Here is a 21,757-nt window from a genome sequence, read left to right as displayed (position 1 = left end):
ATGTAGGCTTTGCTTGTGAGTATGGATGCACTCCAGCCATAATGTGAGTCTGAAGGTCAGTGACAACTTTCTGTGTTCTTGCCAGTTGATGAGATCTGGAGTAACACTCAGGTTCTCATGCCTTCATAAAAGTATCTCTATCTCTTTTTATGACTCATAGCATTAACTCAGAATTTATCCCGCAGAACTTTTGCATCACAGTAGACATGGTAAAATGAGCCATTTAATAAAGTACTACTGTAATATTGGTGATGCTACTGGCTGTTACTGAAAAGAGACACTGATGAAGTTGCATATCCTACTATGTGGAAACTACAAAATACTCAATTTGATATAATAATAATAATAATAATAATAATAATAATAATAATAATAATAAACCAAAAACTCAATTGCACTAACACTTGGAAATTCTGGAACCTTTTAAGTCTTGCAACACTCTACTCCTATTTCAAGATACACAGATTCACCAAGCACCATCTTCTCATATAGACAGGGTAGATTTTGTCTGGAGAGATGGGGAGTGCAGAACACTGCCTGCTCTTCCAGGGATCAGACTTAATTTCTCAGCACTGATATTGGACAGATCACTATTATCTGTAATTCCAGCAAGATAGCATCTGATGCCCTCTTCTGGCCTCTGTCAATACTTACCTACATATAGAAGGGAAACATGCATATACATACATCTAAAGAAAAATAAATAAATAGAATTTGATTGGGAGGATAGATTTCTGCTCCCTTCCAATGATACCACGACCTTATTTTTTCCATTTTTCTCTCTCTCTTTTTCTGTCCCACAGTTACAATCTAGAGGTCATTTTTATCCATGTGCTTGACAGTGCCCCTCTTTATCTTTATAAGATGAAGAGTTCTGAAGAGAAAACAAAGGCTTCACATACATTTTCATTATCATCTTCTTTGCTTCCGAATGTTGTCATGCTCTGATGAATGCCTCCTGCACTTTGCAGATGTGCAGTCATTGTTTTCCTGGTATTGCACTGGAAATGTGTGCTCCAACAGTATTATAGATTGCTATTCAGGCCCTCTCCACCATTAAAACCAATAATGTGGGTTTATTTGTTTCTTTCATTTCTGTAATAATGATAGCTTTGTACATTTGGCCACAACTGATTTGCTATGTGTGTATGTGCTTACATTTAGAAGTAGATGTTTTGTTATGAGCTGGGCAGAGAGCATGGCTCAGTGGGCAAACTGCTTGCTCTGTCAGTGTGAGGAACAGAGTTTGAAGCCCAGACCTATATAAATACATATCTGTATTCCTAGTGTATGTCTAGGGAGATGAGAGGCAGAGACAGGAGAAACCCCAGAGGCTCATGGGCCAGCTTGCCTCATGCATGAAGTAGTGAATGATAGGGACTCTGACTCAAAAAAGCTACAAGTCAAAGACCAACACCAGAGTTAGTTCTCTGAGCTCACACATGAGCCAAACCACACATGTACCTGAACTCACGCATATCATGTACACACAAGCCCAATAGAAGAACTTAAAATTAGTGTGTGTTTAAGCACACATAATAAAATCAAATAAATACCTTAAAGTAACCTGTCATTTTCTATATTTTATGAAATCACTAATTTCATTTATCAGATGCTATTTTTCATGCATCAAAAAGGTTATATTCTAATAGACTTTATGTTCTTTAAATGTTCAATATTACTATATTTTCCTTTAAGGAATACAATATCAGGATAACATGAAGCTATCCTTTATACTGGGGTGTCCCACAGTACCATACAAGCTGCACATTCATGCTTTTAAGTATAATTATTTTGTTAATATCATGTATGTATTCTCTTACTTCCAAATGACAATTGTTTTCAATGATATTGTCAAAAGAAGCTTTTTTAATTAAAAGATATTTTTACTTCTAATAATTACTAATTATGCACTTCTGCAAGCACGTACATGTGATTCACCTGATGTGGGATGTTGGAAACCAAATTTGAGTCCTACTCAAGAATAGCAAGTGCTCTTCACTACTGAGCCCTCTCCACAGCCTTGTATTCTTAATATTTTATATAATTTTTTAAAGATTTATTTATTTATTGCCTGTATGTGAGTACAATGTCATTGTCTTCAGACACACCAGAATAGGGCAGCAGATTCCATTACATATGGTTGTGAGCCACCATGTGGTTGCTGGGAATTGAACTCAGGACCTCTGGAAGAGCAGTCAGTGCTCTTAAACACTGAGCCATCTCTCCAGCCCCACTTTATTAAAAATTTAAGATTCACTTACTATATAGCATTTATATACCATGCCTACTATGTACTAGTATAAATGCCAACTTCTATTTTGTATGATTCTGTATGATTCTGGAGACAACCCTTCTAACCTAATTCTCATAGTTATTATACTCAGATCTTCTAACACTATATTTTATGATAACATGCTCATAGCTTTCTACTTGATTTGCATCACAAATGAGTGCTGGTAGCAAATTCTGAACAGGCTCTGAAATATATTAATGGCAAAACCTCCTGCCGGGCCTCTGGCATCAATCACATTAGCTCTAAAAACAGGCAGTGTCTTGGGTGCAGTATTTAGTAAAGTAGCATTTAGAAAACAAGCCTACTCCATGTAAAAAAGAGAAATATATTAATAGCTATAAATGTGAGTTATGGTAGTAATGTAATTCACATGTTGGATTGCAGAAGCAGCATAGATAAAATTAACTAGGAAAAATCAAAGCAGAAGGCTGTGGTATGAACCTGAGTAATTTTCATCTAGCATTCTGTTAGTAACTTGGAGATATATAACCATGAAGCTGTTGTACATGGTTCATGTACAGGCTGAGCTGATCATAGTATTTGCCATTTGAATTAAAAAAGACAGAATACCTATTAATTTCACATGTATTTAGGTCCTATAGTACCATGAATAATCAGATTGTTTTCACACACCCAGATCTCTGCCCTTTCAGGTGAAATAGCTTCACACCTACAATAATTAGATGTTCAATGTAGACTGCTTAAGAGGAAGCCCTCGGAAGGCCCTTCTTATTGAGCAGTGCTGAAGACAAACATTGTAGTAGAAGTAACACTTGAGCTGTGTGTGTGTGTGTGTGTGTGTGTGTGTGTGTATACTTAAATACCAGAAACTATGAATATCTGAGTAACTCCTAACTCTGAAGCTATGGTCTGTTTTGCAGTAAGTTGTTCTTTTAACTACTCTAAAACTTCAGGTATGGACAGTGAGATGGCTTGAGATAGCTTGTGGCCTTGCCTGAAGACCTGAGCTTGATAGATAAGATATGCTACAAGGAGACCCACCTACTCCTGGAAGTTTCCTGGTGACATCTGCAAAATGAACATATGCATAGAATAATAAAAATGATAATGATTATTTATGTAGAATGTCCTGCAAGTTATATATATATATATATACATATATTTTTATATTTAAAAACCTCATTTATGATCATTTGACTAATTTTAATTCTGTGACTAATTGATAGCCCTCTACCAATTCATGCTGAACTGTGGATTTGGTTTTAAGATCACGATCATTTAAATTTCTTTGTTTTAAAAGTCATACAGAATTTCTTAGAATTAATGATTACACATAATGCAAATAACTATTATATTTCTTTTAAGGTTAATTATATATAAAGTCTTTTCTTCTATTTTCTAGAAGAATGTTTTAGTTATCTTATTTATGCTTATATTGCTGGAATAAAACATCATGGCCAAAAACAGCTTGGGGAAGAATGTTTACTTCAGCCTACTCTCTTAAGACACACTCCTTTACTGAAGGAAGTCAGTGCAGGAAGCAGGACTCCAGTGCATAGTCACAGTTGGCACCACCCATGGTGGGATAGGAAGTCCTACATTAGTCACTAATCAAGAAAAGGTCCCTCAGGCTTGCTTACACTCTAATTATCATAAAGTCATTTTCTCAATTGTGAATATATCTCCTCAGATTACTGTATCTTTTGTCAAGAAAAAAAAAAGAGAACTCTTAAAAAATTGTGCTTTCCTCTCAACATACAAACACTGACCAATACACATTTTGACATATATACATGAATATTCCTGTGTGTGTGTGTGTGTGTGTGTGTGTGTGTGTGTGTGTGTGTGTAGGAGGGTTGCACATATATGTGCAAGTGTACATGCTAGGGACCAGGAGAGTCTAACCTGTGCCCTTTTCTAACACTCTCTCCTACACTACCTTGAGAAAAGGTCTCTCATTGAAATAGATCTAGGTAGCCAGCCAACAATTAACAGAGGTCTTCTTGTGTCTGCTCACCATAGAAATTAGGGTAACAGGTATGCATGGCCATTCCCTGTCATTTATGTGTGTACTAGGGATTCAAATGCAGGGCTTCATGCCTGTGGAGCATGTGCTTTTCCCACTGGGCCATTTCTCTAGACCTATATATGTATAGACTTTAGGTCTTGAATTATCTTAATTTTTTTAAGTGCTGCTAATTTATTTTCCTTTTGAGGTAATTAATGAAGTTATATGAAATATGTCAGTTTTCCTAAAGGGCGTTTTCCTATTTGTGGACTTTTAAACTACTACGTTATTTGGAAAATTTGCTTCTTTTATAATTCCATGTAAAAATTATTGTCTACATGCCAGGGTAAATTTGCTATCAATTTGAAAATAATAAGTAGGTTTTTGACTTTTTAAAAATAAAAATAACATGAAAAAATGATACATTTAACAGCTTTGGAGATCATTTAAACAAATGTTCTGAAAGTGATATATTTGAGGCACTGTTCCATCAACTACTAAGAGTATGGGCTGGATTCTCAAACTCAGCATAAGTCTGAGACAAATGATGTAATGACTCTGGATTTCAGTGAACTTAGATTTCAGCTCCCACAGTGCTTGGGACCAACCACATAAGATTTGTGTTGCAGTTTAGCTTTCCTAATCTTTGCTAGGTGTTTTGATCATGGATTTTGAGCCCAGAAGTCTGTTGTGCTGTCTGGGAAAAGAAAGTGGCTTTCCTTCATAAGAACAAGCTGCAGTGAAATTTTTCTCTTCAAGGAAATGTCCGGACTTGCTGGGATTGATCCATGAATGTGTGCGTGTGCATGTGCATGTGTGTGTATGTGTGTGTGTGTGTGTGTGTTTGCAGAGTGGCTGTCAGATGTCAGCCATAGGTGTCGTTCTTCAAAACTACAGTCAATCTTAGTTTTTTCCTATTTAGCCTGGAACTCAGCAATTAGTTTAAGATGTCAGGCCAGAAAGCCTAAGCTATCTTTTTGTTTTCCCCTTCCAAGAGTTAGGTGTGTATCACCAAACTTAGCTGTTTAATATGAGTTCTAGAGACCAAAGTCAGGTATTCATGAATGCAGGGTATATTAGTTACTTTCTGTTGCTGTGATAAAACACCATGAACAATATCAGCTTAAAATAGAATTTGGCTCTAGACAAATAAGAGTTGAACATGGCAGGAAGGTATGGCAGCATGTAGCAGGCAACATGCATCATGCAACATGTAGCAGGCATGATTGCCGGAGCAGGGACCTGACTGTTCAGCTCTTTAACCACAAACACAGCACAGACAAAGCAAGTTGAGCAGGAAGTCAGGCTGCAAACTTTCAAAGCCTGTGTCCAACTGACACACTTTGTCCTGTAAGGCCACACCCCTTTAACCTCAAATAGCACCATCAACTAGGGACCAAGTATTCTATACCTTGGCGTATAGTGGACATTTCTCATTCAAACCAGCACACTGGGTGGCCATTTTACTAAGTGAGCATTCTGTCAGCCCAAGTAATTGTGATTATAACACCACACAGAGTGCACCCAAGATCCTCTCTATGACAGGTATAGAAAGGGAAAGATAAATGGAGGACTGGATTCATTTTGTCTGAACTGCTTCCTGAGGATCTGGTTTCACATTGAGCTTTGATGAGAAGGCAACTATTTTGAACCAGTCTTACTACTTTTTCCTTGCTATCAAACTCCCAATCCAATCTCTTAATTCAACCAAACCCATGATTCCTCTATCTTTCCAAAGCCTATATATACTTATTATGTAATTTGTGTTTTAATTTCTCTAAGAGGAGATGGATCACGGTCATGATTACGAAATTTGTAGTCTCAAAGTTTCCATCCCTGGAACATAACTAAAAAATTATAAGAGGACATGATGGCCGAGTTGTAATCCCAATAGAGTGGTTTGAATGAGACTGGCCCTCATAGGCTCATTGACTGTTTGGTTCCTAATTGGTCGACTTGTATACAAAGATTAGGAAGTGTGCCTTAGTTGGAGGTGTGTCGTGGAGATTATGCTTTGAGGCTTCCAAAGCCAACCGCGGGTTCCGTGTCAGTCTCCTGTCTCTGTGCCTACTGCCTGTGCATCAGGATATAAGTTCTTAGCCACTGTTTCCATGTCATGGCTGCCTGCCTACTGCCATGTCCTTCATCATGATGATCCTGAGTCTCCGAAATGCTGAGCGAGCCCCCAATTAAGCACTGTCTTTTACGAGTTACCTCTGTCATAGGGCCTCTTCACAGCAGTCCATTCCTCTTCTGGCTTCTCTAGGTACCTTCACCCACATGCATATACCCTTATAGACCCAAAGAGAAAATGAATATTAAAAATATAGTGTATATTATACAACACATGTGTGTCTTTTATAACATAAGAGACTTAATTTTTTTGTCAGAGTCAGTTTTAATGATGTCATTGTGGCTACTTTTCACTCTTTTTAATTTGGTAAAAAGAAGAGCATCATTTTGGCTCATGGGGTGTGAGATAGATACCTGTGTAATAGCAGGTGTCCTTGGATAGAATAACTAAGCAAATGAGAGCATCGCATCACTGGTAGTATTTTGTGTATGCTAAGAGGTCTGACATTTAGGCAAAAAGAGTCTTCAGTTTCCTGTTTTAAGCAGTAAAGATGGCTGGGCACATGCTGGCATGAACAAACACAGAGCTATACAAAAACCCACAGTAGTGACCTGAATAAAACATATTCCTATAGGATTGTGTATTTGAATTGAACATTTGTTCATCTCCAATTGGTCGTGCTGTTTGTGGAGGTTATGGAATCTTTAGAAGGTGGGACCTTGCTGAAGGAGGAATGTCCCTGGATCAACTTTGAAGAGTTATGGCCTTACTGCACTTTCTGTTGTCTCTCTCAGCTCCCTGTGTGCAGATGAAACCTAGACTCTTTGCTTCCTTTCCTGTTCCTCCTGCCATGCTTCTCCAACCATTACAGAGACTATCTATGTAAAACAGTAAGGAAAAATAAACCCTTGGGTCCCTGAATGGTTTTGATCGTAATATTTTATCACAGCAACAGAGAACAAACTAGACCACCCACATATAATCTGTACTTATTTTACACACTCTTTAAAGTAATCCATCTCTTATGCTGTAGCTAAGTAACTTCCATGGCTTTGCAGCATCATTCAGTTTCACCTCTGAGAAATTTCAATAATAACCCTCTTTAGTTATAGCTTTTTGTGCTATGGTCACCATATAAGACAAGATTTGATGAGCTTTGCACTCATTGGCTTACCTAGTACTTTTTCAACTAGTCACAATGTATTCAGTGTGTGTCATTCTCACACAAAGCAAAGTTCACAGTCCTGTAGCCTCCCTGTTTTAAGATCATAAATGCATCATATTACTGGCCAGAGAGATGGTTCATGTGTGTAAGGTACCAGCTGTCACATCTGGCAACCTGAGATCTGTCCCAGAACTGATATTTTGGAAGAAGGATCTAAATCCAACAAGTTGTCAACTGATGTCAACACATACATCTTGTCATGCACATACCCACACCTACGCAATAAACAAACAAAGAAAGAAATGTAATATGGATCATAGAAAGAGAAAGTAATCCACAAAGGTATAAATGGATCAAGAAGATTCAAACTTCTAACAAAAAAATTGATGGAAATTAAGTGTGAATAGTGGTTTAGAAGAAATAGCTAGCCTTTGGATGGTTCTCCTGTAGCCACAGAATGATCCCAAGATACAAAGTAAGAAGAATTGAATGAAGTGAGGCTCAGTGGATGCATTCTTCACTACAGGCAGCATACTCTAATGGGACAGGGATGCAACCACAGATAGTAATTCCTCTCAGGGTTAGAGGTGGAATCCAGGATCCCACTGATGTAGTTCCTTCTGAGGACTTCTCTTTGGCATGCAGATGCAAATAAAGTCACCTTATCTTTACATGGAGGAGACAAGGGGATCTTTTTTCAAGTATGTCTACTCATACAGCCATTGATCATAAATGTAAAATCATGTACAATCCTTAACTACCTTTTGGAAGCTCTTCTAAAGATCACACTGTGATGAATGAGTAGGCATAATCTCCTTTGTGAATTTGTGGGCATACCAATCTCCTGTGTGAGTAACTGTGGCACACACATAGACATTCAGTTTAAAGTGACAAACCAAGGTTACACTTAGCATGCAGAAGGGCAGAGGTAGATGAAGGTGTCTCAGAGGGAGAATTATGGACTAAAACATTTAACATTAAAGCAATTGTCAGATATTTTATGACACATAAGGCATAAAATACCAAATGTTGGAATCGGTGTCAAAATTAGAAAAACGTGCGATAATTGTGAGAGCAGAAATGACACTGTAAGTAAGTTCTTAAATCATACTTGAGATAAAGATTGGCAAGTGTTGTCCAAAATGTACTTGATAAGTATTTTATATAAAAAATTACCTCCTCAAAATCTCAATCTTTATATCTCAAGCTTTCTATTGTTTAAAATTGTATTGAATAAATATTTTCCACCCATTTCACTGAATTACCTTTTTAAAAAATATTTTAAAACTTACAGTCATACACACATCTATCATAAGCACACACACATGATGGGAGAGAGAGAGAGAGAGAGAGAGAGAGAGAGAGAGAGAGAGATACACACATACACATACACACATGTACAAAATAATGAAAGAGACAGAGAAAGACAGAGACTGGGAGAGAGGGAGGGAGAGACAGAGCAACAGAAACAGAGACAGACATTAACCAGGACTAGTGACCTGAATTCAATCCTCAGTCACCACATTATAGAAGATAACCAAATACCACAAGTTATTCTGACTGCTATGGTCACACTGTAAAAGATGCCAATACAGTCACCCAATACATACCTAATACCCCTCACATGCACACTAATTAACCATAATTTCCAAAAATAGATTATATATATGTATATATATATACACACATATGTGTGTGTGTGTGTGTGTGTGTGTGTGTGTGTGTGTCCTGGAATCAAGCACCTTCTTCCTTGGCAATGCGATTTTTCTTGAGTTGTCCCATGAATGCTTACTTCTCCATGGTCTGGAAACGACCATGGCCAAACCTGGAGGTGGTTTCAATGAATGTCAGGTCAATATTCTCCAGAGCCTGAAGTTTGTTCTGGACCAATAAGGACTTATGGAGAGTAAGCATTCACTTCTTGGTTACCACCACACAGCCTTTGGGCATCATGAAGTCATTGGTCACCTTACCATAATGGACAAAGCCACCCAGTGGGTTGATGCCCTTGTCAGACAGGTCATAGTCAGTAGATGCATTTACATTCATGGTGAGGTAGCCTTGACTAATCTTGTAAATCTTCTTATTACTCTCTGTTCGGTGATAGTAGCCTTTCTGCCCAGCTCAAACCACAGGGAAGGCTACATGGGCTGTGTGCCAGGCTCCAACACAGGCAACTTTGCACAGACCTCGATGGGTCTTTTGGGGCAATTTCTTTGTATGCCAACCACTGGTCACCTCTGTTTCCTTTGCCTTTTGTCAGGCCAATGATGTCAATTATCTCATCGTGCCCCAATACCTGTTTTACAGGAACCTGCTGCTCTAGCCTCAAGTCCAGCCTAGCAAACTTCTCAGACATAGTCTCCCCATTTAGCTGGATCTCTATCAAGTGTGCCTTGTTCTGGAGCAGAGGAAGGAGATGCATCTGAGTGTGGGCAATTATGCACGTATCCTGACAGTCCTTCATGCTGTTGAAGTCTTTCTCCAGCTGTTTCTTGCTTGTTTAATTCTGCCACGTTTTGTACAGTACTTGGTGAAGGCTTCTTTTTAGATTTGCACTAGTTCTTCTTGAACCACCTTTTACACTCATCACTGATAAGCTCAGCAAACAGAGTCTTGAAGGTCCGGAGACTTTGAGGGGTTTCTATATATCCCACAATGCCTACAAACCATGGGTGGGGTTTCCACAATTGTTAAAGCCTCCTTGACTTCTTTCTTGTTCACCTTAGAACCTAGCCTGTCCACATCTTGGACAATGTGGGGTCAGGCCAGCCTTGTACCCTAGACAGGCTGTGAGGTGAATAGGCTTGGAAAGGTCATACTTAGGGAAACTCTTCACTTTCCTACAATGCTGGCTGCTGCTCTTCCAAGGCAAGAAAACCAAGGAACTCCTTCCATGGGTATTTTGTTCTCCCTTTTAAGGAGGAATGAAGTGTCCACATTTTGGTCCTCCTTCTTCTTGAGTTTCTTGTGATTTGTGGATTGTCCTTTTTGTATTCCAATCTTGTGGGCTAATATGCACTTATTGGAGTGCATACCACTAAGTAGAGGTATGGGCAAGTAGAGGATGGATAAGTAGAGGATGGCCAAGAGTGCATAGCAAGTGTGTTCTTTTGTGATTAGGTTACCTCACTCAGGATGATATTCTCCAGATCCATCCATTTCCCTAAGAATTTCATAAATTCATTGTTTTTAATAGCTGAGTAGTACTCCATTATGTAGATGTACCACATGTTCTGTATACATTCCTCTGTTGAAGGACATCTGGGTTGTTTCCAGTTTCTGGCTATTAAAATAAGGCTGCTGACTATGGAGCAGAGACTGAAGGAAGGACAATCCAGCCTGATATAGCTGTCTCCTGAGAGACTCTGACAGTACCTGACTAATACAGAAGTAGAGGCTCACAGCCGTCCATTGAACTGAGTACAGGGTCCCCAATGAAGGAGCTAGAGAAAAGACCCAAGGAGCTCAAGGGTTTGCAACCCTTTAGGATGAACAACAATATGAACTAACTAGTACCCTCAGAACTCCCAGGGACTAAACCACCAACCAGAGAGTAGACATGGTGGGACTAATTGCTCCAGCAGCGTATGTACAGTAGAGTATGGTCAAGTTGGTCATCAATGGGAGAAGAGGCCCTTGGCCCTGTGAAGGTTCTATTCCCCAGTGTAGGGGAATGCCAGGGACAATAAGCAGGAGAGTGTGTGGTTGTGGGGGTGGGGAGGGTACAGGGGTTTGTTCTTGTTGTTTTTTGGTTTTTGGTTTTTTGGATTTTTTTTTGGAGGGGAAACTGGGAAAGGAGATATCATATGATATGTAAATAAAGAAAATATCTAATAAAAAAAAGAAGCCCAAGGAAGTATTCCTGGGAGCTGAGAATTTCCTGTGAGACATCATGCTGCCACACACTGCTGGCAGAGTGAAAATATTTTTGATAGGACATGAAACAATTCAGGTTTCTCATTGTGCATTGAATGTAATTTTAGCTTTCATAGCCATATATAAAGTTCTAGGATATTTAAAATGTGGGTAGTGATTTTATGTTCTTAAATGATTTGAACAACAATAAAACAAATATAAAAAAAATTCTTTGGACCATAGACAAAACAACAGCATCAGGCCATATGAACCAGTAGGAGCAGAATCCACATCTCCTGAGCATTCAGAATTTATAGGCCAGGGTAGTTGGGAAAAATCTGCAAGGTAGTCACCCTAGCACTGTAGTCTCAGCAGAGGGAGGACTGGCATAGACTGGCTAGGAGTAGGAGGTGAAATGTGAAAAGAAATGAGATTCCGAGATTCCTTTCATCCTGCAGATGAATTTTGACTTTCCTAAATCAAAGGCATTTGGAAAAACCGATTTAGGCAGATGTTATCAAGAATAAAAATATTGCTTTCTGCTTTCTGAAACAATTCTGCTCATTGTAGATACATGAAGTCCGAGAGGAAGAGAGAGTTTTCAAAGGCATCAGAGTAGGTCCTAGTGCAACAGAAAATATAGGCTTCTGTTGTGTGAAGCATGGTGAGAGGAAACTGGACTCCCAGTAGCAAATGTTCCCCTCTACGCAGTGAGATATTAAAAGTTAACTGAGTGTTCCAATCATCAGCATGGGTGAGCAGATAGAAATGGATACCGTTGACAATCTCTGGTTTAAATCCCTTTCTACAAATTCATCTTTGGAGGTTTATTTGTTGAGATCTTGTTAGTTTTTCATCTGAGGACAGGCAAAACGTAGACTGGTTATTTTTCTTCTGAATCTCTCTATCTTTGAATAAAACTTACAGATATAAGTATAAGGAATAACTTAAAGGTTACGATGCTGAATTTCGTGTTCAAGTATAATTCTCTGCTGAAAGAGGCTTGGTTTCAGATAATGGATGGATTCGCACATACATTCATTGAAGTTCAAATATTAGATCTATTCAGTGAACCACTGTGAACATTTAGTGAGCCCCATTTGGACTATTGATAGGACTGACTGACCTGGGATATTGTAAAGAAATGATGTATTAGTTATACACCAGTTGCTGCTTTAAAACATCTTGACCAATGAAAATTGTGGAAGAAATTTATTTGGATTTACAGTTATGTAGGGATAGGAGTTCATTGTTTTATGTGAAGCTTTTTGATTCCATTCTGCTACTATGTGCTTGGCTATATGTGAAGAATTTTAAACTATATTTAGTCCAATTAGTTTATTATGTGTGTATATATATATATATATATATATATATATATAACAATTTCTAATTTATATACAAATGTTGATTTATTCTTATTTTTATCCTTTTTGTTTTGGTTTTTGAAGCAGTCTCACTAGATAGCCCTGCTTGTCTTAGTACTCTCTACATACACTGTGGACTTGATTCAATCTTCCTCCATCTGCCCTCTGAATCATGGCATTATAGGCATGGGCTACTATACCCAGTCTAAAATTTGGGGTTTAATAATATATGAGCTATGTCAGGTTTACAGTATAAGGTATGGTATTTTCCTAGAAGGACATAGTATCATTGCTGCTTAAGCACTTGGCTCTGTGATCGTGAGCACAATTATTACCTGGCTTGATGATGTACACCTATAACATCAGCACAAGGAAACAGAAGTTGAAGGATGAAGACAGTGAGCTTTGATTACATAGTAAAAACATGTTCTAAAACTGCAAGGATAATACCATTTACTGATAATTGGGTATTGTAAAAATTAAGCAGTTGGAGACAAGCACACGTGTGGCCTTACACTTCTCAGAATATGATTGGATGTAGCAGAGGGCCCGATAGCTCCTTAACCAAGAACCCAGAGGAATACAACAGCAGATGACTTGAAAGGTTAAGAATGGAGGTCTCTCTTGGAAAAGTACTGTGATGGTTTATGCATATTTGCCCCAGGAAGTGTCACTGAGGCAAGGTATAGTGTTGTTGGAATAGGTATATCACTGTGGGCATGGGCTCTGATACCCTAGTTCTAGCTGCCTCTAAGTCAGTATTCTGCTAGCAGCCTTCAGATGAAGATGTAGAAGTCTCAGCTCCACCTGCACCATGCCTGCCTGGATGCTGTCATGTTCTCACCGTGATGATAATGGATTGAATTTCTGAACCTCTAAGGCCCAATTAAATGTTGTCCTTATAAGAAAAAAAAGAGAAATTAAGCAATTTAGGCACATGAGAGATTCAAAATGTTGTCTAATTCAAACTCTGTGTATGACTTCATAAAAAATAAACATATTCGACACATGAAGATGGTTAGTATAGAAAAGATACTATTAATGAAACATCTTCGTAAATTATCTCCTCTAGTGCCTAGATCAAACAACAGCCTGAACTGTTTCTCCTGTGTATCTCTTTTGGGTTCATGGAAATCACCCCTTAATTTTGAGCTCAAAGATTCGCAGCACTGAAAACAAAGTATATTTGCTAATTTCTGCACTTTATAGAAATAAATTAAAACTGTGGCCCAGTGTTCCATGCACTTCTGTGTCAAGCCCAGACGATTTCTTCTGGAGTACCCACTGAGTTGGAACATAATCCATATTGACTGTGTTCCTATAGAGTGCCCTAAGTGCTCTCATAAACATTCAACTGTTAATATAGCTATAGAGTGGGATCGAAGTGGAATAAACTTAGTGTCAAAGAAGACCTTCACAGTATCATAGATGATTTAAGGAATTGTTAAACATTGATCTTAGTGGGAGCTAGAAACATGGTACAGTGATTAAGAACACAAACCCCTCTTCCAATGTATTTCAGTTTGATTGCCAGCACCTATAATGAGTAGCATTTTTCAATTATAAAATCATCAGATGGGCATTTTTTTGGTAAGACTAGAGTTGTCACATGTAGCTCAATCCTGAAGCAATGATAAGACAATAATGATATCACTTCTCTTGAACATGCATGTGAATGTGGGTGATCACCATAGTACTGTGGTTTATGACTTACCAGGAGCAAACAAACTGCAGTGTCATATCTTTTACTACCAAGGAACATCTGAGCATCAGAAGCAGCTACCAAGATGAGATACCTTGTAGCTTGCTCACTGGTGCAGGGTGTTGCCTTCCCTAAAAATAGGTGATGGCTTTCTCAAATGCCACCTTATTTAAAATTTAGTGTATTTTCTCAGAAGGTTCCTTTCTTCAATGTTTAAGGAAAAAGTTCACAAATGTGATGAGTGGCATGTGCCCTGACTGTCTACCCTACAGGGAATGTCTAGTTCTTAGTCCAGCAAAGTCTATCATTTTGGTAAGAAGATCTGTTAAAACTTAGCTCCTTTTCCAAAACAACAAGTTCAAAAGAATTCTTAATATCTGTTGGTTAAATATGATCAGGACATATCTTGACTGATCTTTCTGAGATATTTTCCTTTGTGGGGGAAAGCAGATTTAGAGGTGAGAAAGGCATATAGTGAGATTAAACTAAAGGGTCAAGTATGTTTTTAATTTAAGAATGGTTTAGTAATGGTTTTAGCACTCCTGTTGGAAGCATTGCTTCTCTCAAGAAATGATATCTTCCCAATTTTTTTTATTAGTGTAACAAAATTCTTAACTATCTACAATAAGATGTTTTAACACGATCTTGGAGTAGAGGCATTCTTTTCTCTTTCCATGTCTCCTTCATTGACTCCACATTTTCATGCACCATTTGGGTAAATGTGGAATGTGTATGTTTGTGTGCATGCGTATGGTACGTGGACATGTGTGAGTGTACACATGCACTTGTCTGTGGATGTTCTCAGAAGTCAAAGAAACATGTTGGAAAGCTTTCTCAATCATTCTCTGACTTACTACCTTGAAGCAGAATATCTCCAAATATATGAAGCTACTATTTTTAGCTACACTCACATTGGCAGTCCTTCACATTCTTCTTTCTTTCCTTCCCACAACTCTGGCTTTACACACATTCATCCATGCTTAACATGCCCTGTGTTTGTGGTGAGGATTTGAGGTAAGGTCCTCTTACTGGTGTACTGGTGCTCATAATTACTGACCTATCTCTTCACTCTATATCTTATCATGTCCTTATCCTGCCTTATAAACATTAGTTACCCCCTTTATGATAGAACACATTAGTTATGTTGGCCCCAAGTGAGATCCATTTCACATTAACATTGATCTGATACCAGCTAAATGCTAAGCCCAGTGGGTCTCAAGATATTTTATTTGACCAATAACAAATGAGAACAGAATGGTAGCTAGCAATATTGTTTAGTAGTAAAATGTAGTGTGTATGATGATTATAATGACAGCGATAATAAATAATGTTTAACTGAAGTAAGCTTCAGATAGCTGCTTTAGAGAGGGGGTGGCTAAGATCAAGATAGTATGTAACAGACAGACCATGTAAATTCTGGGAAAAAATGAGACATGTGGAAATGGATGAGGCACTTCCAGAGACCCAAATTTAGTGCCCAACTCCATGTCACGTGACTCACAACCATCTACCTCCAAGGGACATGGCAGCTTCTTCTTGCCCTTGTGTTCACTGGGCATACATGGTATACATTTATACATGCATGCACATATATATATATATGTATAAAATTAAAAATAAATGTAACTATTAATAAAGAAGAACACCCACCTATTGTGAAGCACACCAATGATTTGTCTGACTGTGATAAATCAAATCCTTGGCTAATGGGAATGTTATGGATTGACCCTTGAGAAACATGCAATATACATTTATATATTTTTGAATAGAAATATTATTCACTATTGCAGGATGAGAAAATGTCTGTTATGAAATCTTATTCAGTCAGTAGAAGCTAAATACTTATTTTTTTTAAATTACTACATATAAGCAAGTTACCTGAGCTGGATAGATGGCTAAATTGACAAAATGGTTTGGTCCTCAAGTATAAGACTATAAATTCAGGTCCCACAAACTACACAACAAAAACCTGGCTATGGTACTACACATCTATAATGATAATTGTATGAGACAGGATGATCTCTGAATCTTCATTCCTCCACCTTCTGGTTCTTCTCTCAAGAGCTCAGGTAGACAGTAATACAGCAGAATATACATGTTCTCCTCTGGCTTCCTCACAACCACCCATGCTGTACATGAACATACACCATGTATATGCAAGTGTACATTAAGTTAAAGTATTTATTGAAAGAGCTCCTCAGTCATGTACAAATTCTTAAGTGTGTATGTGTGTGTGTGCATATATATATATATATGTATGTATATATATGTATATATATATGTGTGTGTATGTGTATATTAACATATATATATATAAAGTATAGTTAAATTGCATTCACAATCTAAAGAGCAGAAATGACTCAGAAGTTTATGTTTAGACCATGCTTTCTCAACTAGTCTTTAGCAACTTCTGTAGCAATAATTGCTTCTGAAGGTTTTCCTTTACAATTTTATTTTTATTTAGTGTCACCCACTTGAGTAAAAATATCATGCATTCAGTAAGATACTTGTTTTAGTTTGCTTTCTCTCCTGTCTAAGTAGATCTCACCAAATAAAAATACTCTATAAGTTGAGTGTTGTCATTTTTGCCTGCTGCAGTCCCAGTACAGAAGACAGTGAGGAAAAAGATGACGAGATCAAGCCTATCCTGATCTATATAGCGAAAGTCTGTCTCAAAAAAATTCTAACAAAAACAAAACAAGAAATAAAACTAACCAAAAAAACAAGCACAAAAATGTTTAATAGTTCAATAATTATTTTTGACTAAATAAATGAATGGATTCATGTTAAATATTTTAAAGCAATTTCATATATAAAAGTGATGAGCTTTTAAGTAATTTAGATTATAATTTAGAGATTAGTTTTGTTGTGTGTGTTTCTCTGTGTGTATGCATGTCTCTCCCCACCTCTCTCTGTGTGCAAACACACATATGGTTATACATATTGGGAATGGATTTCTGATCTTTGAAAAGCATGGAAAATATTGTTATGGACTATCATCAGGCCATAAAGAACAATTTCAGGTAAGATTAATTGTCCTTTATTTTGGTAAGAGTCACATTATTTGGAGGCTGAGGAATAAGCATTAAAATGAGTTCTAACTCAACCTGGTTACATAGCAAGTTCTTGGCTAGACAATGCTACTAAGCAAGGTTGTCTCAAGAAACAAAGGAAGAAAGGAAAGATAGAAAGGAATGAGGGAGGGAGGCAAGCAGTTAGGCAGGGAGGAATAAGTAGCGTATAGTCATAATAATTTTAAATATTAAAATAACAAAATAAGAATTATTTTCTAAACAAATCATCTAGTTTATTTTGGAAGACACTTGTGCAATATCCATTGGGCAATTGCCAAGTGCCTTTGAGAAAAAAAAATATTTATTTTAAGGTTGAAAATCATATTAAAACAATAAGATTATTGATGTTGATCTCTACTGGGGAGAATTGTAAGAGCAAAACATGCCAAGAGACCCAGAGAGAGTGAGAAGTAGGGTTACTTGCTTATAATAGCTGATGTCACCTGCTCATGGTATTGATTGAACTCTACTGTGGGCATGTGCTCTTCTACTGAGCAATCACTTGGCCCTTGAGCATGTCCTATACCCTTGCTTTGATACTGGATATCATTTCAGCAGGTGGTATTAGATAAGGATTAACTCTCTTCATTTTCCTACTAGAGTGCTATAGCTATGTGCTAGTTTCTTTCATATTACTTGATTAAAAAAATACCTAATCACTCAAACTAATAGAAAAGAAAGTGGGGAAGATCCTCGAGCACATAGGCACAGGGGAAAATTTCCCAAACAGAACACAAATACTTTATGCTCTAAGATCAAGAATCAACAAATGGTACTTCATAAAATTGCAAAGCTTCTGTAAGGCAAAAGACACTGTCAATAGGACAAAACGGCAGTCAATAAGTTGGGAAAAGATATTTACCAATCCTATATCTGACAGAGGGCTAATATCCAAGGTATACAAAGAACTTAAGAAGTTAGACTCCAGAGAAACAAATAGACCTATTAAAAAATGGGGTACAGAGCAAAACAAAGAATTCTCAACTGATGAATACCGAATGGCTGAGAAGCACCTAAAGAAATATTCAGCATCAAAGCAACCCTGAGATTCTACCTCACACCAGTCAGAATGGCTAGGATAAAAAACTCAGGTGACAGCAGATGCTGGAGAGGTTGTGGAGAAAGAGGAACACTCCTTCATTGCAGGTGGAACTGCAAGCTGGTACAACCACTCTGGAAATCAGTTTGGCGGTTCCTCTGGAAATTGGACATAGTACTACCAGAGAATCCAGCTATACCACTCCTGGGCATATACCCAGAAGATACTCCAACATGTAACAGGGACACCTGCTCCACTATATTCATAGCAGCCTTATTTATAATAGTCAGAAACTGGAAACAACCCAGATGTCCCTCAACAGAGGAATGGATACAGAAAATGTGGTACATCTACACAATGGAGTACTACTCAGCTATTAAAACAATGTAGTTATGAAATTCATGGGGAAATGGATGGACCTGGAGACTATCATCCTGAGTGAGGTAACTCAATCACAAAAGAACACACATGGTATGCCTTCTCTGATAAGTGGATATTAGCCTAGAAAATCGGAATACACAAAGTACAAACCACAAATCATAAGAAACTCAAGAAGAAAGACCAAAGTGAGGATACTTAGTTCCTTCTTAAAAGGGGGAACAAAATACCCACGGAAGGAGTTGTAGAGGCTAACTATGGAGCAGAGACTGAAGGAAGGGCAATCTAGAGACTGCTCTTCCTGGGAAATCTTCCCAGATTTAGTCATCAAATCTAGACACTCTTGTGGATGCCAACAAATGCTGGATGACAGGAGCCTGATATAGCTGTCTCCTAAGAGGCTCTGACAGTACCTGACTAATACAGAAGTAGAGGCTCACAGCCATCCATTGGACTGAGTACAGGGTCCCCAATGAAGGAGCTAGAGAAAGGACCCAAGGAGCTGAAGGGTTTGCAGCCCCTTAGGAGGAACAACAATATGAACTAACTAGTACCCTTAGAGCTCCTAGAGACTAAAACTCCAACCAAAGAGTACACATGGGCGACTCATGGCTCAAGCAGCATGCATATAGCAGAGGATGGCCAAGCCGGTCATCAATGGGAGGAGAGGACCTTGACCCTGTGAAGGTCCTATGCCCCAATGTAGGGGAATACCAGGGCTAGTAAGCAGGAACGGGTGGGATGATGAGCAGGGAGAACGGGGAGTGAACAAGGGATTGTTTTAGCTTTTGGTTTTTACTTATTTTTTTTCTTATTTTATTTTCTTTTTCTTTTTTTAATTTTTTCTTTTTTTGGAGGGGAACCTGGGAAAGGAGATATTGTAAATAAGAAAACATCTAATAAAAAAATATCTAATCAGTGCCACTTAAGAGAGAAAGAGTTGGTTCTGGCTTATAAGTAGGTTACAGTCTGTCATGGTATGGAAGTTAAGTCAGAAAGATTTTGAAATATCTCTTCCTTTTCTATTTATATTCAAGAGAGAAAAAATGAATACACTTTTACTATCTGCTAATCAGTTATTCTTCTCCATTTTAGTAATCCAAGACTTCCTACTTTAGACATGGTCTTACCCACTCTTAAAATGGATCTTTCTATGACAGTCCAAGTAATCAGAAAATTTGTCATTGGCTTGGCTACAGATTCATCTGTGGTGCTTTCAAGGAAAATGCTCCCAATAGGCTCACAGGCCATGACAGCACTATTCGAACCTGTGACCTTGTTGGAATAGGTGTTTCCTTGTTGGAGGAAGTGTGTCACCAGGGATGGGCTCTGAGGTTTCAGAGCCTCAACCTGGGCCCAGTGGCTCATTCTTCTGTCCTTCTGCCTTAGGATCTAACTGTAGGACTTTCAGCCCTTCTCCAGCAGCTCTCTGCCTGCCCTCTGCCATGCTTCCCACTATGACAATTATAAACAAATCTCTGAAGGGTTAGGGAGTCCCAAATGCAATGTCTTCCTTTATAAGAGTTGCCATGGTTGTAGTGGTTCTTCACAGCAGTAGAAACTCAAAGACACCATTTCCTAAGAGATCATAGGTTCTATTTGTTTGACAATTAACAGTAATCATTACAAGCTTCTTCTGCCAGATATATGAGCCATATATTTAGCTGAGTCATATATTAGTTCATTCAGTGCATTGGGCATTAGACTCGGATTTCTAATGAGACAGTAAAGGATTAGAGCATGATAATAAGAATAGTCACATGTCATAAAAGACTTCAAAGTGTTCATATCTACTCTCTCTCTCTCTCTCTCTCTGTGTGTGTGTGTGTGTTTGTGTGTGTGTGTGTATGTGTGTGTGTTTGGTTTCAGTTATGCTGAACAAGATTTAATTGGATTCAAAGGACACATAAGTAGCCCAGAATTAAAAATGTGAAAATAAAGTATATTCATTTTCTACCACAAATTCAAGTAAGAAAGATATTCCTCAAGGGAACTAATGGGATATGCTTACTATACTGGATTTGGACATGAAATATTCAGAAATGGACAGTGTAATCTTAAGTCTTTTAGTTGCATGAATCTGGTTGGCAACTGTCAACAGGGATTCCTTTATCAGCAGCCTCCTTTCCTTTCTTTTGAAGGCTACTGTCCTGATATGCTCTTGGAATCATCTATCTCTTCCAGCTTGTTTAAGTACATGGCCTATTAATAGCCTCACCTTCCTTCCTCTGGATCTAGTTTGGGTTTTGCCATTTCCAAACAGCAGAACCCAACTCTGGTATACTACACCAAGCATGGCAATGCTATCTCCTACCTAAATCTTAAATTGAAATGTGGAAATGACCCAAGTAGGGCTGGACATGCTGTACCAGTTGAGAAAACTTCTTGTTCTTACAAAAGACTGAAGTTCAGTGCTTAGGACCTATGTTAACCAGTTCACAACACCCTATTATTCTAGTTCCAGGAGAGATGATGGGCTCTGGCCTCTCCAGGAACCTGCATGAATATGGTCCACATAAACACAGGCAAACATAACTGAAAACAAACATACAAGTAACATTATATAAACTGAACAGATTCTATTTAGGAATTTATTTGTGTATACATGCATCTATGAATATACACACATGCATGCAAACACAATTCATTCAAAAAGGACAATGAAATTGAAAGAGATTGGGAAGGGATATATGGGAGATTTTAGAGTGAGGAAAGGGAAGGAAGAAATATTGTAATTATATTAATATCAAAAGTAAGATTAAAAAGGAAAGAAATAGTCTCTTTTGGAAGGAAGACACTTTTTTACTTACAACTAAGCTCTCTAACAAACTAACA

The 21,757-nt window shown here is 38.0% G+C and overlaps 1 protein-coding gene and 1 pseudogene across 2 annotated transcripts in view; one reads left to right on the top strand and one right to left on the bottom strand.

Annotated features, from left to right (window-relative positions):
• Dpp10 (dipeptidyl peptidase like 10) overlaps nucleotides 1–21,757 on the top strand; it is a 716,117-nt gene that overhangs the window by 291,574 nt on the left and 402,786 nt on the right. The window lies entirely within an intron of this gene.
• Nucleotides 9,239–11,398, bottom strand: LOC116098124 (annotated as a pseudogene).

The sequence above is a fragment of the Mastomys coucha genome, unplaced genomic scaffold (genome assembly GCF_008632895.1).
Source record: "Mastomys coucha isolate ucsf_1 unplaced genomic scaffold, UCSF_Mcou_1 pScaffold1, whole genome shotgun sequence".
Classification (NCBI taxonomy): domain Eukaryota; kingdom Metazoa; phylum Chordata; class Mammalia; order Rodentia; family Muridae; genus Mastomys; species Mastomys coucha.
Note: the sequence above shows the minus strand (reverse complement) of the source record. Positions and strands in the feature narration are given on the sequence as shown.